Raw genomic sequence first — 20,994 nt, 5'->3', positions numbered from 1 at the left:
ATTTATTAAAACTATTATTCCCATGTCATCTTATTTACCTTTCCTGAACTGACCACAGTTTATCTCTTCCAAACTCACTTTTGGGGTACTTTTAATGGGGAGCACGACAGTCCAGTTGAACCCTTAATATTACATATAAACTTGTCTTTTATTAATCCTTTCTAAGAAAACCCAGAACAATGCACCAGATTTGATGGATTTCTATGGTGTCTGGCATTTTTGCACTGGTGGCATGGTAATTTTGCACTATCATTTGCACCAACTGATGTTGCAAAAAAGCATTTAAACCAATAGAGCAGAGCAAACTGACAGTTTTTGCACTGGCAGGTTTGTGCAAATATTATTTTTACACCGGTCAATTGGTACAAGCAATGAGGAAATAATGGCTAATACTAATTCAATCTACATAATCCAGCACGGGCTGGACAATTTTGAAGGATCACATTTGTTCCTCTGAATTCCTAAATTGTTGCTCTGATTGACATTTTATATGTTGACAGTTTAGAGTCTGATTTAGGGGTTAATGGATGGAGTAGTGTGTGTTGGTAAGGCGGAGGACATTACCTCAAACATTCTTGTGGTACTCCACCTGCCAAATTTAGAGATGACCGCCGGCCCAGCAGTCCTCTCTGTATGTTGAAAGGAACCGCCGTCACATCAGTTTCTTTCAATGTACTAAAAGCTTGGTGGACTGCCACTACTAATGGATGTCAACAAATCTATTGACTTTTTTGTTTTTTTAAAAACAGACTTTGTTCCTGAGAATGAAAAGATCTAGTGACCTCTGCATTATGGAGTTGTCTCCAAGGAGAATTGTGTAATTACTATTTTTTCCTATCCCTCACGGTCTTATTTTTCCTGGTGTTGATGGACAGGAACAAAATACTTTACACCGTCCACCTTTAACAGGGCGGGCGTAGGAATGTCCTTCCTCTGGAGGCCCCTACTCTGTCGGCTATCAGGGAACGTAATCTGTCAGTGGATCAAGCAGGGGCTCTATCAATGGAAGATGAAAGGTCTGCCGACTTTAAATGAGAGAGGCGGACAGAGGGTTTGATTGGCATGGTACTCCATGTGCAATGGAAGTCCTTGTCCATCAAACTCTAAATTTGACCGTTAATCCATATGTATTTCTCTTGTGACTTATAGCTTCATTTATAAGTGCTTCTCTACACTGGCACCTTCTTCACATTACAGAAAAAGATAAGAGTTCTCTCAGGCTTTACCTCTGCAGTAAGAGAGAGCACTGTCAAGCAGGCATGCTAATTAAGCCAGAGTATCCTCAAATCTAAATTTGCAAGTTTGTGTGATGAATCCCAGAAAATACCAACATATAACTGTTAGGAATATCAGCTTGGCAGCCTCCTAGAGTTTACATACAAATGCTAACCTTTAAAATTAAATTAGTCTCAACAGACACCAATTTGTAACCTTTTTTGGTCATTCAATAAAGTGACATTCTCAATAAATTCTACATATTTTAATTAGCCCTTCCAACATGCTGCTGCAAAAATCATTGTGGGCAATGCAAGAATATGCTTTCATTATTGAAAATATTTGCATGGTCCTAGTTAGGTGTGTGAGTGGATGAATGAGAATTAGAGTTTTTGAACTGTATACAAAATTATATTGTGCTACTACCAATGTTATAAATCTACATGTGTTTTATAACTGAAAGTTTAGATTTAAATGAACACATAAAATCTTTAATTAATAAATTATTAGGTGCATATACTTTGTAGTTGGTTTGCCTTAAGTGACACGTTTTGAGATAGATAAGTGGAAATGTACAAGGATATCAATCAATGTTAATTTATGTAATGTTGTGAAGATTTGTACCAATCTCATATCACCACGGGTGTATCCTGGCAACTCAGAATGAGAGGAGGCTACCTTGACTGGGACCTAATGGAAAAGCCAGATATTCAGCTTTTTGCAAAGTCTTAAAGGGAGGTGGAAGATCTGATGTGCAGAGGTAGGTTGTTCCAAGCTTTAGGAGTCCGGTAAGAAAAGGCACAAACTCCAGCTCTTCAGTTGCGGGAAACATGTGAGTGGGAGGTTGGCGGTACTGTGGTGTCTGTTCGGGTATGGAAGTTGATATGGGTGTTTAGGTATGCAAGTCCTTGATTCTGTAGTGATCTGTAGAAGAGGGTGAGGAGTTTGAAGAGTGCGAGTTTTTCTATGGGGAGCCACTGGAGGTCTGACATGTTTGAATATGAGAGTGCGGAGTGGTAGGTTGAGAGTGAATCTGGCTGCTGCTCTTTGAAAGACTTGGAGCCTTTTGGGGAGTTGTGCAATGATTCTGACATAGAGGTTGTTTTCATAGTCCAGTCGACTGGTGAGTGGCCGCTCTACAGGGTTTAGTGGGGATCATCTGAAACTTTCTTCAGGAGTTTGAGGGTGTAGCAGCAAGTAGAGGCAACCATGTTGACCTGGTTAAACTTTGAAGTTTGCTTGTCAATGACACTCCCTACATTTCTTGCTGAGCCCGAAAGGGACTTTCTTCCTTCTCACAGCAGGTCCCAGCCGCTTTTCTCCCAAAATCATTCCAAGCTGTCCAGGAAAGGATTTGGTTTTTGAGCAATTAATCCCCATTCTTCGGAAACTCTTGTGATTGCTAGAATTTGGTGTAGAATTATCCCCATTCCAAATTCTGCAATAATTGTAATAGGGACCCTTAAGTCTTTATTTAAAGATTAGCAGCTGGTTCACGCCATCAAAATATGGTGGCTAGCCCACCCTGTGTATTACAAGTACCATTGGCTGTTATGCGATTGAGTACGCAAAAGGGATATCTGGCACCTTTGTGATGGAGTATCCCATCTGACGCACTCATAGTTTGGCCCTTACTTTTAAGAAGCAAGCCTCCTCACAAACCTATCAGCTCAGTTATCCCAAACATTTACTTGATTGTAAGAATGCCATATGCAAGGTGGAGGATGAGCGCATTTACATCCCCCACTTTATCTTTGTGCACCGTTCTTTGTTTCAGCCTACCTGTAAGTGATACACATCAACTACTAAAGCAATGGTTGCTTTAAAGGCTTAGAGATCCCTGCCAAGCAAATGAGATCTCTAAATCTGGCTGGCAGTTCGCTGCAAGGGTATCTGAAGGGTGGGTGGGAAGTCTGCCATATTATAAATGAGTAGGGGTGTGTGAAACTTGCGTAATTTGCTTTCTTGTAATTACGTGAAATTTCAGCAAAATCACATCATAATTACACTAAATGCAATTTTTGGCACAAGGATTTTTTTTATTTTATTTTATAAAATTTTATATAGCGCGAACTTGACCCACAAGGGTATCAGAGCGCTTTACATTTAGGATTGTTGCGTTAAAATTCACATCAGATACTAGAGCATAGTAAGATACAGTACACATAAACAATGTTCCAAGATTCGTTGGCGGGAGGGGAGGAAGGAGTAATAGCAGGGAGAGGAGTAGGAACTGTGCCCAATGTCCGGCTGGGTAGGTGACGGTCAAGGGGGAAACCAAGGCCAATCTCCTCATTAGCGGTCTAGCAGCTCCATCGGTCATTAGCCTTGTTGCTCAGGTCTCAGCGTTCAGTTTTTAGTTTATTTGATTTGCGCAGGTTATATAGCGCTGTCTAGACCCGGAGGTATCAGAGCGCATAACCAGAGGATCCGTTGCATTAAAAGGTACATCAAAAAGGATTATATAGCGCTGGCTAGACCCGGAGGTATCAGAGCGCCACAACAGAGGAGCATTGCGTTACAAGTTACATCAGTTACAATAGTGTAGTAAGGTACAGTAAATAAACAATGAGGTTGAGAGACTTTGTAGGAAAGGAGGGGAAGAAGGAGCAATAACAGGGAGATGAGGAAGAACTGTGTCCAATGTCCAGCTGGGTAGGTGACGGTCGAGGGAGAAACCAGGGCCAATCTCCTCATTAGTTGTCAAGCAACTCCACCGGGCATCAGCCATGTTGCTCAGGTCTCAGCGTTCGGTAAAAACAGATTTGAATAAATACATAGGCTACGAAGGTTGAGGTACAAGAGGGAGGTGGGGGACAGGGAGTAAAAACAAGTCAGAGTGGAGCTAGGGCTACCATGTAGGCCGATGGAGGGTGTGATCAAGGTCTAGTCGGAGTCCGGTAGAAGGGAGAAACTGTGGCAGTCATCTTGGGGTCAGGCAAGTGATTCTGACCTTGGAGTTAGAAACATACAGTAACCATTTGCCAGTGAGACTCAAAGTGCAGGGGGGCCCCCGCCACATATATATACAATTCAATTGGCCCTATCAGCTTGCTGGAGGTATGAGATGTAAGGTGCCCTAGGGATGTGGAGGTCGGGTGCCACTCCTCCCCTAGTGCAGGTCTGTAGCTGTATGAGAGGCCCCAGTGCCCATACAAGGCATGGCATCTGCCGCGGGCGCCATGTTGAAGTCAGGTAGTCTCTGAATTTTCTGCCTCTCAGGTGGTTACAATGCTGTGCAGAACCCCATTCAGCAAGGGGTATCTGGTGTGGTGCCCTCCTCCTCAATCAGGTGACCGCCTATTCCCCGCTGAGCCTCCATCTGCCTCGTCTGTTCGGTTCGCACCCCCAGGAAAAAGCGCCCGTCGCTTCTGCTGCCCAGTGCCGCAATCACTCACTAGGTCGCCACAAGCAGGGGGTCCCAGCAGGCTTCGAGGCACGGCCCGTATCTAGGAGCTGAGTCGCGCCGCTAAACCTGCGAAGTCCACTCCATACCTCCGGTCCCACAACATCGGCAGCTACGGGCGGATCTCGGGCAGAAACAGCAGCCTCTCGTTTAATTTAAATAAAGCTCCATGATCAACTGCCACTCACGTTCTGTTGTTGGTGTGCATTTGTGATACATTTTTACCGTAAATTGTATGTTTTGCAGTAAATTTTTACTGTGAATGGCATATATTTATGCAAAGTTGTAATACCAAATTCATAACAATAGACAAATTACAGCAGGTCAGATGACTTTTTGCCAAGGCCTATAAATGAGTGGTGCTGATGAATTAAATAATCAATGCAAATAATGTGAATATTTGGGGTTCTTTCATTGACTCGACTCAGTCAAAGCTGGTTGATTTTAATACACTGATTGCCCAACATATAGTACTTTTTTAAGTTGCACAAAACTCAGGTTTATAGCAGCAAAATGTACAAGAATTTGATACAGGGACTGGGAAATCCTTTTCCGCTGTCCCAGGTTTTCAAAACTGCAAATTACACAGCATCAATTTCACATACATTTACTGCAGCTCCTTTGTATTAGGTCTATCCAAAATCTACACAGCCATTCTTATCTCATTGTCCATATATTTAATGACCAAGCAAATGTCTAACTAATCAGAGTCGGTATAATATGATGATGAGGAGGAGGAGGAGGAAAAAAGAACTTATAAAGCACAGTTTGGCACGAAGGGAAACCTTGTTGGTGCTCAGTGAGTGACAGATTAAAAAGGAAAAAAAAATAAAGAGAACTAGAGAAAAGAATCTGTTAACAAAAGGCAAGATGATCATTGACCTGATAAATGGAGAGTGGAATAGCATTACAGGCTTTGGCGGCCAACAAGTAACGGCCTCCCACACATACCATCTGGACATTAAGAACCTAGACCAGTCTCTGAGATGAGGAATGGAGAGCACAGGAGTTGCAAGAATGAGTAAAAGGTGATTAAAGATAAAAAGGAACAGATCAATGAAAGGACAGGTGAACCAAGCAGATTGTCTTAAATTGAATTCTGCTGGACAGAGGGTGTCAGTGAGAGGAGTCACAGTAAGCAGATAGGTACGTTGAGGGAGCTGGAAAATAACATGGAAGATGCATTTTGAATCCTGGTTAGTTTTTGAGAACAGAAGATGGTAGTCCACGATAAAGAAAACTGCAATAGTTGAGACAAGATAAAATAAGTGCTTGAGCCACAATTTGTGGAGAAGAAAGTCATAGAAATGTTAGTGTTTTTTAAGCTGCCTGTTAAAATGAAAGCAGGAGGAAGACACTTTATCAATGTGATATGAGAGCGACAATGTTTGATCAAAATAGAAGCCAAGATCCTGGAAAGATTTACATGGCGAGGGAGTAGAATTACGTTCTTCAGGCCTTCATTCATCAAACCAGATGGAGACATCTCTGCCAACCACTAATATCTGTCTTGTAGGCCTTAATCTAGAGACAAAGTGGTACAAAAGGGGGTGGTGATGGACGGAGCATCTGAACCAATTCGGGCTGGACTGTTCCCATGAGGCACAGGGTCAGACTGATTTGCATATGGCCATGTCTGAACTGGGGTGGCTGAGTGAGCTAAAGAATGATGAGGGATTAAACCCAGATCAGTTGACTGGGGGTGAGTGTTTGATTTGCTCAAACGCTCCGTCTATCATCCCCTTTTGTATCGCTTAATCTAGAGACAGTTTTACCCATCAAATCCACAATATATGACAAACAAAAAGTCAGTTTGCCATTGCATAACGGGAACAGAATACTCCAGGCAAATGAGCAGTTAGGAAAAACAACAAATCGTGTATCCACAAGCACTCGAATAAATAGAATTAAAACACCATTCATCTGATCGCCATGAAACTTTGGGAAGTTGTTGAGTACACTCCCTCAAAGGTTTCTGGCATAAAATATTTTTAAATATCGACCCCCCAGGGCCCTCATAATCTTTCGAATAGTGATATACGCACAAGACGGAAAAATGAAAATCGTGTATCCACAAGCACTCGAATAAATAAATAGAATTAAAACAGATTTCATCCGATCGCCAGGCAACTTTGGGAAGTTGTTGAGTACACTCCAGCGAAGGTTTCTGGTTTAATTTTTTTTTAAATATCGGCCCCCTAGGGCCCTCATAATCTTTCGAATACTGATGTATACACCAGACAGAAAAACAAAAAATCGTGTATCCACAAGCACTCGAATAAATAAATAGAATTAAAACAGCATTCATCCGATTGCCGGGAAACTTTGGGAAGTCGTTGAGTACACTCCCGCGAAGGTTTCTGGCATAAAGTTTTTTAAAATATCGTCCCCCCAGGGCCCTCATAATCTTTCGAATACTGATGTACGCACCAGACGGAAAAACAAAAAATCGTGTATCCACAAGCACTCAAATAAATAAATAGAATTAAAACGACACTTTGAAATGTTTTCCATATTAAAATGAATAAGTTTCAATAAAAATGACACAATGTAAATTGAATGTTATCATAACGAGTTTCCTTGAATTTCCTTTCGTCGTAGATCGCAGCAACGCACGACGGGTAAGCTAGTATATATATAGATATAAATACTGACAATAAGATTAAATACTTTCACTTACAAGCAAAACTATATTTTTTTATCTAATATGTACATATATATGCATATAAATGTATATATATATATATATCAATGCTTGAAGGTGTCCACCTTTTTGAGTAGCACGCGAACAGCAGCTTGGTTTATGTATGGGTGAGGACGTGGATCCACTCGTAGACGCCGCTCTGTACGGGATCTGCCCGACGCGTATCGAAGCTTCTCTTCAGGGGCTTTAACGGAAGCGGTGTGCGCAACCGCTGACCCACTTCCCCATTTTATATATAACACACCCACCGATGGGAGGCTCAAATGAGACTGTGCATTCTGGGAAGTGTGGTCCGGGAAGCACACAATCAAGTCCTGTATGGACTCCACAAGTGGGCCCGTCCTCGATTCCAAGTACGACTGCTGCTTCACTTTAGTGACCCCCAGGGTACCGGGGTGGTGCATACTCCGCGGCTGGACGGCCGCGTATAAATCAATGCTCGAAGGTGTCCACCTTTTTGAGTAGCACGCGAACAGCAGCTTGGTTTATGTATAGGTGAGGACGGGGATCCACTCGTAGACGCCGCTCCGTACCGGATCTTCCCGACGCGTTTCGAAGCTCCATATGCTTCTCTTCAGGGGCTTTAACGGAAGTGGTGTGCGCAACCGCTGACCCACTTCCCCATTTTGTATATAACACACCCACCGATGGGAGGCTCAAATGAGACTGTGCATTCTGGGAAGTGTGGTCCGGGAAGCACACAATCAAGTCCTGTATGGACTCCACAAGTGGGCCCGTCCTCGATTCCAAGTACGACTGCTGCTTCACTTTAGTGACCCCCAGGGTACCGGGGTGGTGCATACTCCGCGGCTGGACGGCCGCGTATAAATCAATGCTCGAAGGTGTCCACCTTTTTGAGTAGCACGCGAACAACAGCTTGGTTTATGTATAGGTGAGGACGGGGATCCACTCATAGACGCCGCTCCGTACGGGATCTGCCCGACGCGTTTCGAAGCTCCATATGCTTCTCTTCAGGGGCTTTAACGGAAGCGGTGTGCGCAACCGCTGACCCACTTCCCCATTTTATATATAACACACCCACCGATGGGAGGCTCAAATGAGACTGTGCATTCTGGGAAGTGTGGTCCGGGAAGCACACAATCAAGTCCTGTATGGACTCCACAAGTGGGCCCGTCCTCGATTCCAAGTACGACTGCTGCTTCACTTTAGTGACCCCCAGGGTACCGGGGTGGTGCATACTCCGCGGCTGGACGGCCGCATATAAATCAATGCTCGAAGGTGTCCACCTTTTTGAGTAGCACGCGAACAGCAGCTTGGTTTATGTATCATTTGAGCCTCCCATCGGTGGGTGTGTTATATATTAAATGGGGAAGTGGGTCGGCGGTTGCGCACACCGCTTCCGTTAAAGCCCCTGAAGAGAAGCAAATGGAGCTTCGAAACACGTCGGGCAGATCCCGTACGGAGCGGCGTCTACGAGTGGATCCCCGTCCTCACCTATACATAAACCAAGCTGCTGTTTGCGTGCTACTCAAAGGTGGACACCTTCGAGCATTGATTTATACGCGGCCGTCCAGCCGCGGAGTATGCACCACCCCGGCACCCTGGGGGTCACTAAAGTGAAGCAGCAGTCGTACTTGGAATCGAGGACGGGCCCACTTGTGGAGTCCATACAGGACTTGATTGTGTGCTTCCCGGACCACACTTCCCAGAATGCACAGTCTCATTTGAGCCTCCCATTGGTGGGTGTGTTATATATTAAATGGGGAAGTGGGTCGGCGGTTGCGCACACCGCTTCCGTTAAAGCCCCTGAAGAGAAGCAAATGGAGCTTCGAAACGCGTCGGACAGATCCCGTACGGAGCGGCGTCTACGAGTGGATCCTCGTCCTCACCTATACATAAACCAAGCTGCTGTTCGCGTGCTACTCAAAGGTGGACACCTTCGAGCATTGATTTATACGCGGCCGTCCAGCCGCGGAGTATGCACCACCCCGGCACCCTGGGGGTCACTAAAGTGAAGCAGCAGTCGTACTTGGAATCGAGGACGGGCCCACTTGTGGAGTCCATACAGGACTTGATTGTGTGCTTCCCGGACCACACTTCCCAGAATGCACAGTCTCATTTGAGCCTCCCATCGGTGGGTGTGTTATATATTAAATGGGGAAGTGGGTCGGCGGTTGCGCACACCGCTTCCGTTAAAGCCCCTGAAGAGAAGCAAATGGAGCTTCGAAACGCTTCGGGCAGATCCCGTACGGAGCGGCGTCTACGAGTGGATCCCCGTCCTCACCTATACATAAACCAAGCTGCTGTTCGCGTGCTACTCAAAGGTGGACACCTTCGAGCATTGATATATATATATATATATATATATATACATATATATGTATATATATGGATGTATGTGTGTATATATATATATATATTCTTCAACAAAAAGGAATACTCTGCACACCTTGCTCAGTTTTCAGCTTTTTAATTCACCAAAAAAGCTTCCCTACGCGTTTCGAACCTCTCGTTCTTTTTCACGGTAGTGTCTCACATAGTCCATTCTCTATTTTTGCTTAAATACTCAGTTTCCACATTAGCCCATTATGAGGCATTGTGGTACTGGTAGTTCATGTCTTCAAATAACTTTATCAATACCATTTCTTTCAGCACATTGCTGCATTTCACAACATTGTTAAACATTCAATTGCATTCGGGTACATATTTAGTGGCACATACAATAGGAATTTTCTCATTTTATGGCCAGACATAGTCCTTAGTACAACTATTTGATCAGCGCACTCTTACGCTGATTTCATCAGCCAGTGTTATTCATAACATGTCATGGCAACGTTTTTTCATTATTACAGAACGCATACAGTTGCTTGTGCTTTACTCTCGGCTGAGTACCCATGTGTTATTGTTTCCATTCCACTCCACATTATATGGATCAACATTACAATATGTTCTATGTCACTGGCACTAAAACAAGTCACTGAGTCATTTATATGGACTGTCTTTTGTCAAAAACTCATATTGGTTACTTGAGAGTCAAACTCAAGTTTTTGGTTTCGCTATTGGACTGAGTGTCCCTATATGCGGAACCAAGTGCATATCCATCCATATATCATCCATAAAATTATAATTATAAGCCACCATCCCATAACAATCAACCTTTTGTTCATAAATGTTGTAAATAGACCTTTTGTGCATGCAAATAATAGAATAAAAGCTACCAATATTTATCATCACGAACTTTCCTATAGTTTACCAATTTAGTTTTGTTTCAATCAGTTCATCTTAGTGTCCAAGTCAAAAATGGATCAAATTATCCACAAAAAATTAAACTTATATCAATGTCATAAGAGACTACATCATGGATTCCTTATAAGTGAACATACATCACCTCATCCCCATTCAGACCTCCCAGGATTTTTGTTTTAAACCTGATAATGATTTTTGATTCAAGGCTTCTTAGTTTGAGTGTTCTGTTACCTCCCCTTTCATGAGGTGGGATTGTAGCCAAACCTAAATATTTCATGTACAACCATGATTTTCCTATGTGAGTGTCCATATGGTTGGCAACTGCATATGACAAATCATGGTTGATGGTGGCCCTGATATGCTCAAGTATTCTTTTCTTGAGAGGGCAGATGGTGCTGCCTATATATCTTTTTCCACAGAAACACTCTATCATGTATACCACGTACGGGGTATCACATGTGATGGTTTCCTTTATTTCAAATAGACGTCCCCTTAGGTCCATGATACTTCTTAGATTATCTCCTATCTTACAGGCTTTGCACGTCAAGCATTTCAAGAATCCTTTCTGTCTGGTTTGTAACCATGTCTCTTGTTTTTTCATCTGAAAGTTGCTCCTCACTAGTTTGTCCGACAGTGAAGGTGCTTTCCTGTATGAGACAAGGGGGTAATCACCCACTAGATGACCAATGTCAACATCTTTCTTCAATATGTTCCAAAACTTGATTAAAGTACGTCTGATTTGGAAACTTTCTCTGCTGTATGTTAAAATTAGTCGTGGTATATTATCCGATGTATTGGCAGTATTCTTATTCACATATTTTCTGTTGTCAATAAGTGTCTCTGCTCTGGTTTTAAGTCTGGCCTTTTGTTCTCCCTGTTTGACGTCCCTGTGTTTGTATCATCTTTGGAGAAAACAGTGTTTACAGATATATATTTAAGTTAAAACTATATGGTTTTGCTTGAAAGCGAAGTATTACATCTTATTGTCAGTATCAAACTAGTTCTGAGTAGATATTTAGCACAGTACACACACACACGCACACACACACATATATATATTTAAAGTTAAAACAATGTTAGTAATTAGACAATTTTGATGCTGTACTTAAAAAAATGATTTTGTTTGTTGAGTTAGGACTCAACTGTTGTGTCCTATTGAACTGACTGCAGGTCCCTGAAAGAAAGTGGGGATAGATATTGCGAGTTCATTTAATTCTTGGGATACCACTCGACTTTTTGCATTAGTGATTATGGATTATTATATTAAACGGCCTGAAGTGAAATTTGCGAGTGAGGTTACCTCTAAAGTTGTTGTTGAGTTCCTTAAGGAAGTGATTTTGAAAGAGGGTTGTCTTGTCACTCTAATGTTGGATAATAGAGTTCAATTTGCTTAATCTGAGGTGGAAGGTTTTTGGAAGAGAAGTGGTATTAAAAAATTGAAGAGCTCTTTTTATCACCCTCAAACAAATGAACTGGTTGATTGGATGAATAAGGTGTTGGGTGAATGTATTCAGTGGGCCATTGCGAACAGGTGTGTGGTGATAAATGCAGTGAAAAATATGCTGTGGTTTTATCGCACTACTACTCATGCAACTGCTGGTATTTCACTCTTCTAATTGTTGAGAGGAAGAAGAGCCACAAAATAGTTTTGTTTTGCTCTTTATGGATGAATACGTGGGTGAAAGTGAATCAAGAAAAGTGTTCTGATGAGAATATTAGGCCAAGGATGGAGAAGGTGTGGCAGAAATAGAACAAATATTTTGATAAAAAAACATAGAGTCAAGAATGTTGAATTTAGAGTGGGAGACACAGTCCGAGTTTGTAAACCATGACAAAAGGTGGAACAAAATTTGGTAGGCCAGTTAAAGTGGTAAAGATTAGAGGGAGTAGTGTTTGTGTGGAAGGTGGACATTGGTGGAACAGCAAGAATGTGGTAAAAGTAAGTTGGGCCTTACACATTATCATCTGATGGCTCCTTTCCGCAGCGCCTTGACGCCTCTGGGCAAAGTTCACACTTTATCAGGGTACTATTAATTCTTCATTCAAGGAAAGAGTGTTGAGTGAGGAAAAAAGGATTGCATAAATTCTGAAATTAATTCCTTGATGGTTGGATGTGAGGATTTGATAAAGTCAGACCAGAAACAAGATAAGGTAGCTGATGTTCAACAGCTACGTGCGCGACTCAGTGGCAGAATGAGGAATTTGCTGCTGTGCTCGAGGGACTAAACTTTTTATATGTTAAGGTTGTAATGCCCTTATATTGGTTAATACATTGTATGTTAATAGTTTGTAATGGTGCTATTAATGTGTTGATCTATTCTAATGATTTATTCTCACTGTATTTCTTTATTGTTTGTTCATGAGATAGCAGAAGCTTCATCTTTTATGTTTGCTAAAGTTTATTTATTACGAATTGTTAAATTTTGAGCACGTTTTTTTCCAAAAGGGAAAAGCCATGAATGGTGACACCGTAAGTACATGTGGAGCCTTGCATTGTCACGCAAGGGTTCCACCCAGATTATGTTTTGAAATGCCTGGCCAGTTGGAGGGTGATTGAGGTTGTATCTGTGTGCTGTTGGCTGGTCGCCATAATGCAGACTGGAATACGCAGTTTTTAATTTACTTCGTGGTTCCCATGTGGCTAATGTCACAACAATGGTATTAGTGAAGTTGTCTTCATTTGTTGTGGTAACTTTCAGTGACATTGCGCTGTGTAGGTAGATGGAATGATTATCCCTGTGTGCAAATCTTCCATGAGGCTCCCTATGTGGTTTATGATTCAGAAGCAATTATTTGTAGCTATTTCTTGATATCAGAGTGACAGTCTATGCTGGGGGTTTGCGTTTCCAGGAGACCTTTGAGTTCCTTCAGGTGTTTTTTGGACATTATATGTAATTGCCACATTTGTGATCACTGGCATGACTGATGCCATCTGTGTTGGGTTTTGGTAGGTAGGAGAGCAGATGTCCTGCATGAGGTGATGACAGTGTGCTCAAAAAGTGTGTGTGGCAGGTACAATGTAGATGGAGTAGTGATCTGGCAACTTGAGTTTGGCTTAACAGATGTCAGGTGTCTTGCTCTTTAATACTGCTTTTCAGTGGTGATGCTTACAAGCTACATGAATAAACAACTTTTTATTGGAGGTAGGTGGCAAACTCCTCTCTGCAGGTGGAATTTGCTGTGTTTTGCCACTCCGTGCTCTGCTTGGAGCGCAGAGTTCAGGAAAAGCCTTGCCTCCGCCACATAGCATAGTTTTTTTACTGGCACCCAGCCTCACTTCCTGTCCAGAGTGGCAGCAGCAAAGTCAGGGACAGGTTGTCACCACTCGGGCAGTGACAAACTCACCTCAGATGAAGTTTCAACTAAATCCCACTCACTCCAAGCTAGGCGACATCTGCTGACTTTGAGGGGGCAGATCAGACAAACGCAAGTGTGGGCATTACAATCAATCAGCACTCAATCAGCACTTCCAACTTTTGCATGGCACACTAGGATCGGCTAGGGGGCCCTCTATGATGCAATTATGTCACCTTACACATTAACAGTACTGCCCACTCCCATACAACTCCCAAAATATGTTCAGCCATGGGATTGGTCAGTTTTTATAGGGTTTGGACAAATGGCATCAGTGAAAAGATCGACAACAGAGGACAAACACTAGCTTGAGTCCACAGATGTCCTTTGTAACGTACGTCCTGCTCGATCAGTCTAAGTTTGCACAGTTCCCTATCCTCCCTGCATGCAAAGAGCTAAAATATGCTTGTTAGCCATATATGCTGTCTCCCTCAAATACAACACTCTCCTGTTACTGTACATTGAAATAATTATTTAATGTGGGATCACGGTTTTTGGCGTAATCTCCAGATTCTATACATTATTCACCCTTTCGAGGTTCTGGTGTTTCCACCCACGGGTTGTTAAAGCGGATGCTGTGTGGACTCTGAAGCCCAAATTGCAGAATATTCTTGCTGCATAGAGAGTGCAGCTAGAAATCTGTCAGAGCAGCAGGGGGGCTTTGCAGTTCACTATAACTAGAGCCACACACATATAGGGTGCACATTCACCCCGTGCGTGACACACCAAGACAGTCCCGGAGATCAGCTGTCACAGGAGTAGGACTATTATCATTCTGTGCATGCTCCCCTCTCTCAAGATAGACTGCAGAGATAACCTGAGGATGAGCTCATCCTCTGCCCCTCTAAGATAAATTAGATCTCCCTCACTCTCCAACCAGTGCAAATGGACAGCCTCAGCAGCTATATAACTATGAGCTATTTGTGTGATATGCCATGCCAGTGGCATGCTTCCCAGACCCATATGTGACACAACACTCCCTTTAGCTGGGCAAGGATGCGGCTTCTCTGCTCATTTATACATCACAAGGCTACATCAAACACTATTGTGCTTTGCCTGTGGGTGAGATGTGTGAGAACGCTTTGAGAGTTTGAGGATCGCAGCTGTCGCCTACTAGTTTTCCAAGAGTACACATATTTTTCTAAACATTCTTGATTGGTAATGGGTGGGACTGGTACTCTTGCCAATGGTGAGGATAGACCAGTGAGTAAGGGGATTGGGGAAGTGACCGGTGACACTTTTAGCACTGCATAGCGCCAGGTTGATGCACATTCCATAAGGAACGCCTCTCGCTGGTGACCAGCCACAACAGCAGTGAATGCTGCGAACTGGGGAAGAAGTGAGAGTTCAGGAGGAATGTTCTACCAAGGATGCGGAGTTCAAAGATGAGGGGCCTCATTTATGAGGCCGTGCGTCACTTTTACGCCGCCGGTGCGTCACTTTTTGTGACGCATCGGCGGCGTAAAACATGCCTCCTGTTGCGCACTATTTACAAAGTGACGCATCTAAGCAGATGCGTCACTTTGTAAACACCTCCGCTACATTATACCTGCGTCAGGTATAATGTATGCAGGGGGGGCGTTCCCCCGCAAAAAGCCTCGTAGAAGTGACACAGTGAAATCTATGAGCTGTTTTCACGCAGCGATGCGTCCCTTTTTATAAATGAGGCCCGAGATGCCTATGGAAAACCGTGTGCCCAATGGTAACGGAGAATCTGTCAGTTTCAACTGCCGCTACAGTTCTGCAGTGCCACATATGAAATATCTGACAAGTTTATACAGCACTTAAACAATTCATTCGCTGTACTGTCCAAGCAGTGGAGTTTCAGAAGTCACTTTTGTCTAACTCGACATTAATTACATGGACCTCAGAAGGAAGAAATCCATAGCCAGCCTGTGGTTGTAAAAAGCCCCGTCCAACGTGCACAACACTGAGTTCAGACTCATTTTTCTTGAGGGCGACAAACGGAATGTGCAGTGTACCAAGATATAACTTATAATGACTTCGGGTGGCCGAGAAATACTCTCCCCACATGCAGAACTCCATGGAGTTTTGCAGGGTGTTTTGGTAACCCTGCAGAATTCCACGAAGTGAAACTTCGCAAGATCCACCCAGGCCTACTTTTTATATGATGGCATGATAGGAAACGTTTTGGAATTTTCTTTCAATGTGCTTTCCTATATTGTGTCTGCTTTTCAGATGTTCCTTTGCCCAAGTCAATTTGAATTTTGTGTTATACTGCAGCAGCTTTTACTGTGGGCGGTCTATCTCAAGAAGAACGACTGAAGAACAATCTACAGGCTTGTGTTATTGATCTGCTGCTCCCAACAAGTTGTTGGCAAAGATGTTGCCTTTGCAGGCTGGGTGCTGGTGGGGTTATAGATAGTTACTTGACTACTGTTATCTGATTGCCTCTATAAGGGCTTAAATTACGTACACGTAGATCTATATGCGGAGTGATGGTTCCATAGCGCTCTGGTTACAACAGTGCTGATGGATTTCTGTACATCTTGATTGTCTTCTGCTCTGTACAGTGAGCAACGCTGTCTATTCCCTGGGCTGTTACCTAAGCAGGACTAGAGGTGATCTCTTTCTCATCACATTTAATAATGAGTTTTGATTGTGTGAATGCTACAATGCTTATAATGGCATTCACTGTTCACACATATGAGGGCTGGGTTTCAGTCTGCATTCAACTTTGGCTCCAGTGTTGGCATGCACTCATGTCCACAGGAGCATGATTTGTGTGTGTGTGAACAGACTGTATGTTTTCATCTGCCCTGGCATCTTGAAGTAGGAATGTTGGCATTGTTTCAACCATTCTTACTTATGAGAGTATATTGGTGTCCATCTTAGATGTTTGTGGGTTGTGTTTCTGATATTGTAGTTGTTCATTAGTTGCAGCCTGTTTCATTTTGCAAGAGGTGTCTTCTGTGGACCAATGACAATTTGTGGCGTTTTTCTATAATGTATATATTAAATCGTTTTGTAACATGCTACTTATACAATGCTTGTAGATTACTTCAGTCCTCCTTAGCATGCTGTTAACATGTAAGGCCTTTGTTCAGAAATTGAAAGTCCTTCCTTAGCAGCCTCACTGGATCCTTTCTATTGTTTTAAGTTCATTGATGATTAAATGCATTTCTGAATGCTTCAGAGAGTGCAGTGAATGAATTTTAATGCTCTGCCTTTCTGAGGCCAGAGATTTTCCTGCCACCCCTGCATCCTCTGTATTATTTTGAAGTAATCAATTAGTCATGTGGGGAAAACTGATTCATGACACTGCCTACTTAAAATAAAACGTACCTAGCCAGTATTGTTGTGGCAGATACAGCATTGGGAACAGCAGACAATGAATGAGGAAATCCACCAGCTTAAATGCCATAAGGGATCTCTCCCTGTGTTGTAGATTTCTATTCAGTCAAAGAACCGATATTCAAGGACCATAAAAGTGGCCAAAAACTCCTTCTCTTTCTTTACACCCTTTTCCAGCTCTAGCCTAGCAAACTTATAGAGATTCTTCATACCTTTAAAAAGGTAACATAAATACTTATTTGTAAAAGGTACAATTTATTAATTATTTTAATATATTTTTATATAATTGTTTTCTTTTTTCAATAGTTTCTTTGCTGTGCCTGAGTTGAGGTTAAACTTTACTGGTTGGTGTGCCACAGCAAGATGCCTCATCCAGGAAGGAAGAGGCATCGAGCTGCAGAAAAATTAAAATATATATAATTCTTTGGCTGCTGTTTTTTAGGTCTTTCCTAAGCCCTGGGCAGAAACGGCTAAACAGTAGAGGCTTGGTGGACAAGTCCTGGTGATTCTTTAGTGCCAGAAGTCCCTTCTCTTGAGATGAGACTTCCAGAGAGTAGAGCACCAAGTACACATTTGCCATTGTGCAAAAGTCCATACCTGAGCACCACCAGACTCGGGCCATTTTTCTTACTCCTTTTTTAACTTAACAGTGTTAACATCATTTTAAAAGAAACGTGAAAGCAAATTTACGAGACATCAGTCTTTACATATTTTCACACACATCTGTATATTCCCTCTGAAAATGCTAGTGAAGTCAGGATTGAACAGAAAATCAACACACACCTTCCAAGATCTGCAAAAAAGTAGTCTTGCTTTGGTTCACTTTAAGGTCCTTTAATACTCTTTCATATCAGTGTAACGCCTCAGGTGGACAATACCCCCGAGGAAGGACATGCATAGGTATAATTTAATGGCTTTAGTGTACTGATGAAGGGAAATGACCAATTGATGCACAAGATCCACCCTATATACAGTGTCGCAGCAACAAGAATCAGCTTTGAATACCCATGAGAGGGACTGTCACAGTGCCACCCACAGCCAATGTGATCTTTTAAGATCTTCAAAATATATAACCGACAATCCAGTTCAATATCTTGTCCCAAAGCTCATGTAAGAATGTCACAGAAATCCTGGCCTATCCCAAAAACCTCAGAAGCAAACCCTTAACTTACAGCTGTAAAGCATTAAACAGTGACAAATTCCATAGTATCAATAAGATCTCAATTAAAGAGGACCTACTCGGACCATCCAGGACCGAAACACTGTTTTTTTTTAATCTTACTCTCACAGAACAGTAATATCACAAATGGGAAACACTGAGGGGCTGATTCCGGTCAGAAGGGCTCCAAACCAATTATCGAAGCCCTTGCGACCGCATCGGTTAGTGCTGGCCGGATTCCTTTCTGACCGAGCCATTCCGATGGGCTCGGTCGGAATGGAATCCGACTCGGATTTCCCGATGGCTTACGACGGGCTCAGAGAGCCCGTCTGCCGTCTGGAAATCCTTCAGTACTCCCCCGGTCGCCTCTTTCTGACTGAGGGAGTACGATGGCAGTTTTTCACTGCCTTTTCGTGCCGGTGTTTCCGGCACGAAAAGGCAGTCGGAAACTGTCTCTGGGGGGCCCCAGTTTGGCCCCCATGGGTGCAAGGCCGCCAAATGGCGGCCTGTTGATCCCAGCACCCGGTGGCAGGCACCTTGGAGTGCCAGCCACAGGGTGCAGAGATGAATTGCACCCCTGCTTCACACATTGCAGGCATGCATTCCGCTCGGAATGCATGCTTGCATTGTAAGGTATACGTGTGCGACCGAACCCTCTTCGGTCGCATCGTACTAGCAGGGCCATAACCGATGACAGCGGGTCGGTCGGTTACAGCTCCTGACCGATGTCGGACGGACTCAGGTCCGTCTGACATCGGAATCGGGCCCTAATCATCTCAGGGTCCCATATTGAGAAATGTGAACTGCATATCGCCCTGTATAAAAACAAGAAGGGTTTGATCTAATACTTGGGTCCATACCGTGATTACATTGTTTTATACCCCGAAGACCCTAAGAGCTTCTACCTTGGTTAGAGATGTTAACAATGTTACAATATATTCCACGTCTACAGACTACGACACTACTAGCTCACTCCGCTTGGTTGTTGTCCCATTATCACTTACACCCATAGAAAATGATACCAGACAACATAGTAACAGGATAAATCAAAGTGGCCTGGACCATAAACTGGATGAAAGTTACTCCTACATTGATACAAACTGAAATACTGTGAAGGTCCCTTTCCACAGATATCACAGTAGCCAACACTGCCTCCGCTACTGCCTCCCTCTTCCAATCCACCTTCTTGTCCTTCTGCTCTATTTTGTATACCTTAAGCTGACGATGCTGATGTCATGCAACACAACATGTGTGAGAAATAAAAAATAAAGCACAGAGCAGGGGTTGCATTCAGAAATTTGGAAAGGTGTGGGGTGCTTGGATGCGATATTATGAGCTGGACCTACTGGAAGAACCCTAAGAGTACATGTCATCTTTAAAGGCTTATACAGCCACCTCCTCGAAACGAGGTGGTCATTCGATCTAAGCCTGCTACAGCGTTACTGTACATTTACTTGTCTATGATGGTGGGACCCTCTGTGTTTTCAATTGTTGTCCTGATTTCACGTGGACGTATTGATGCTGCTGTTGTACTGTCCTTGGTAAATGTACCTTATGCGACTTCTGTTAATGTTACAAATAATGTACGTTTATTCTATCTATCAAAACAAATAAAAATATATTTAAAAAAAATAAAATAAAATAAAGCACAGACATAGGAGGCACAGAAAGAGGGAGGTTGAAAGCAAGCCACAGCACAGGTTGCCTATTCACATTTGTGCATGCTTGTGCTGACATATTTTTGCACATTAAAGCCAGACCTACTCGCTTTGCAACTATTTTCAAGTTATCACCATGCTTATCATCTACGTTGACTTGCAGAGGTGCATAGGTACTCATTCCACCTATGCAATGTGTCCTTCATATACGGATACGCGTCTTGTCAGCTACCTTTCTTGGCACTGGGTTCTTAAGCACTGAAGGGGAATAGATTTCTGACCATCAAATGGTATTCATAGCTGAAGCACTGACTGTAACAAATGTGCCTCTTCAAAGCATCCTTCTATTCATACTTTATAATTATCTTTCAGTGTGTGGAGAAAGATACTTTGTAATCACAGGCATATCATCACCTTCATGCGGTCACATTCAGAAATGGCTACCATATTATATCAAAATGATTCATCTCATTAGGTTTGCTAGTTTAATTCTCCATTTCCTAGCATTTTAGCTGGAAAGCATCCAAATAGTAACTTTTTCTTAACAAAATGAAAATGCTTCAAGTCAATTATATCCCTGTAATGCAGTCAAGCTAAAGTGCTAAAGTAGAATGTGCTATCGCCTAGTTTTCGGGGGGGGGGGGGAGTGTTCATTTTAAAATGTTCATGGATATTTTTGTTTGCTAGCCCTTCTGGGTAATTTACTATGGCTAGCTTGTTACAGATGTTAATTCATACTGAGGAATGCCTGAGACACCTCAGAAATTGATTTTGTTTCTCAATATTGTGTGTTAATCTGTACAGTTTCTGAACGTGTATCCATATAATACGTTTTTGCCCACCATTGTCATAGTGAATTATTTATTAAGAGCAACATTATGTATAGACCAGATTAGGAAGATGTTTCATTCATGCATTTTTTATTCTGGATGTTTCCCCTATATTCCCTTTTTGAACTGTGGGGGACCCCAATCAT

The sequence above is a fragment of the Lissotriton helveticus genome, chromosome 11 (genome assembly GCF_964261635.1).
Source record: "Lissotriton helveticus chromosome 11, aLisHel1.1, whole genome shotgun sequence".
NCBI lineage: Eukaryota > Metazoa > Chordata > Amphibia > Caudata > Salamandridae > Lissotriton > Lissotriton helveticus.
Note: the sequence above shows the minus strand (reverse complement) of the source record.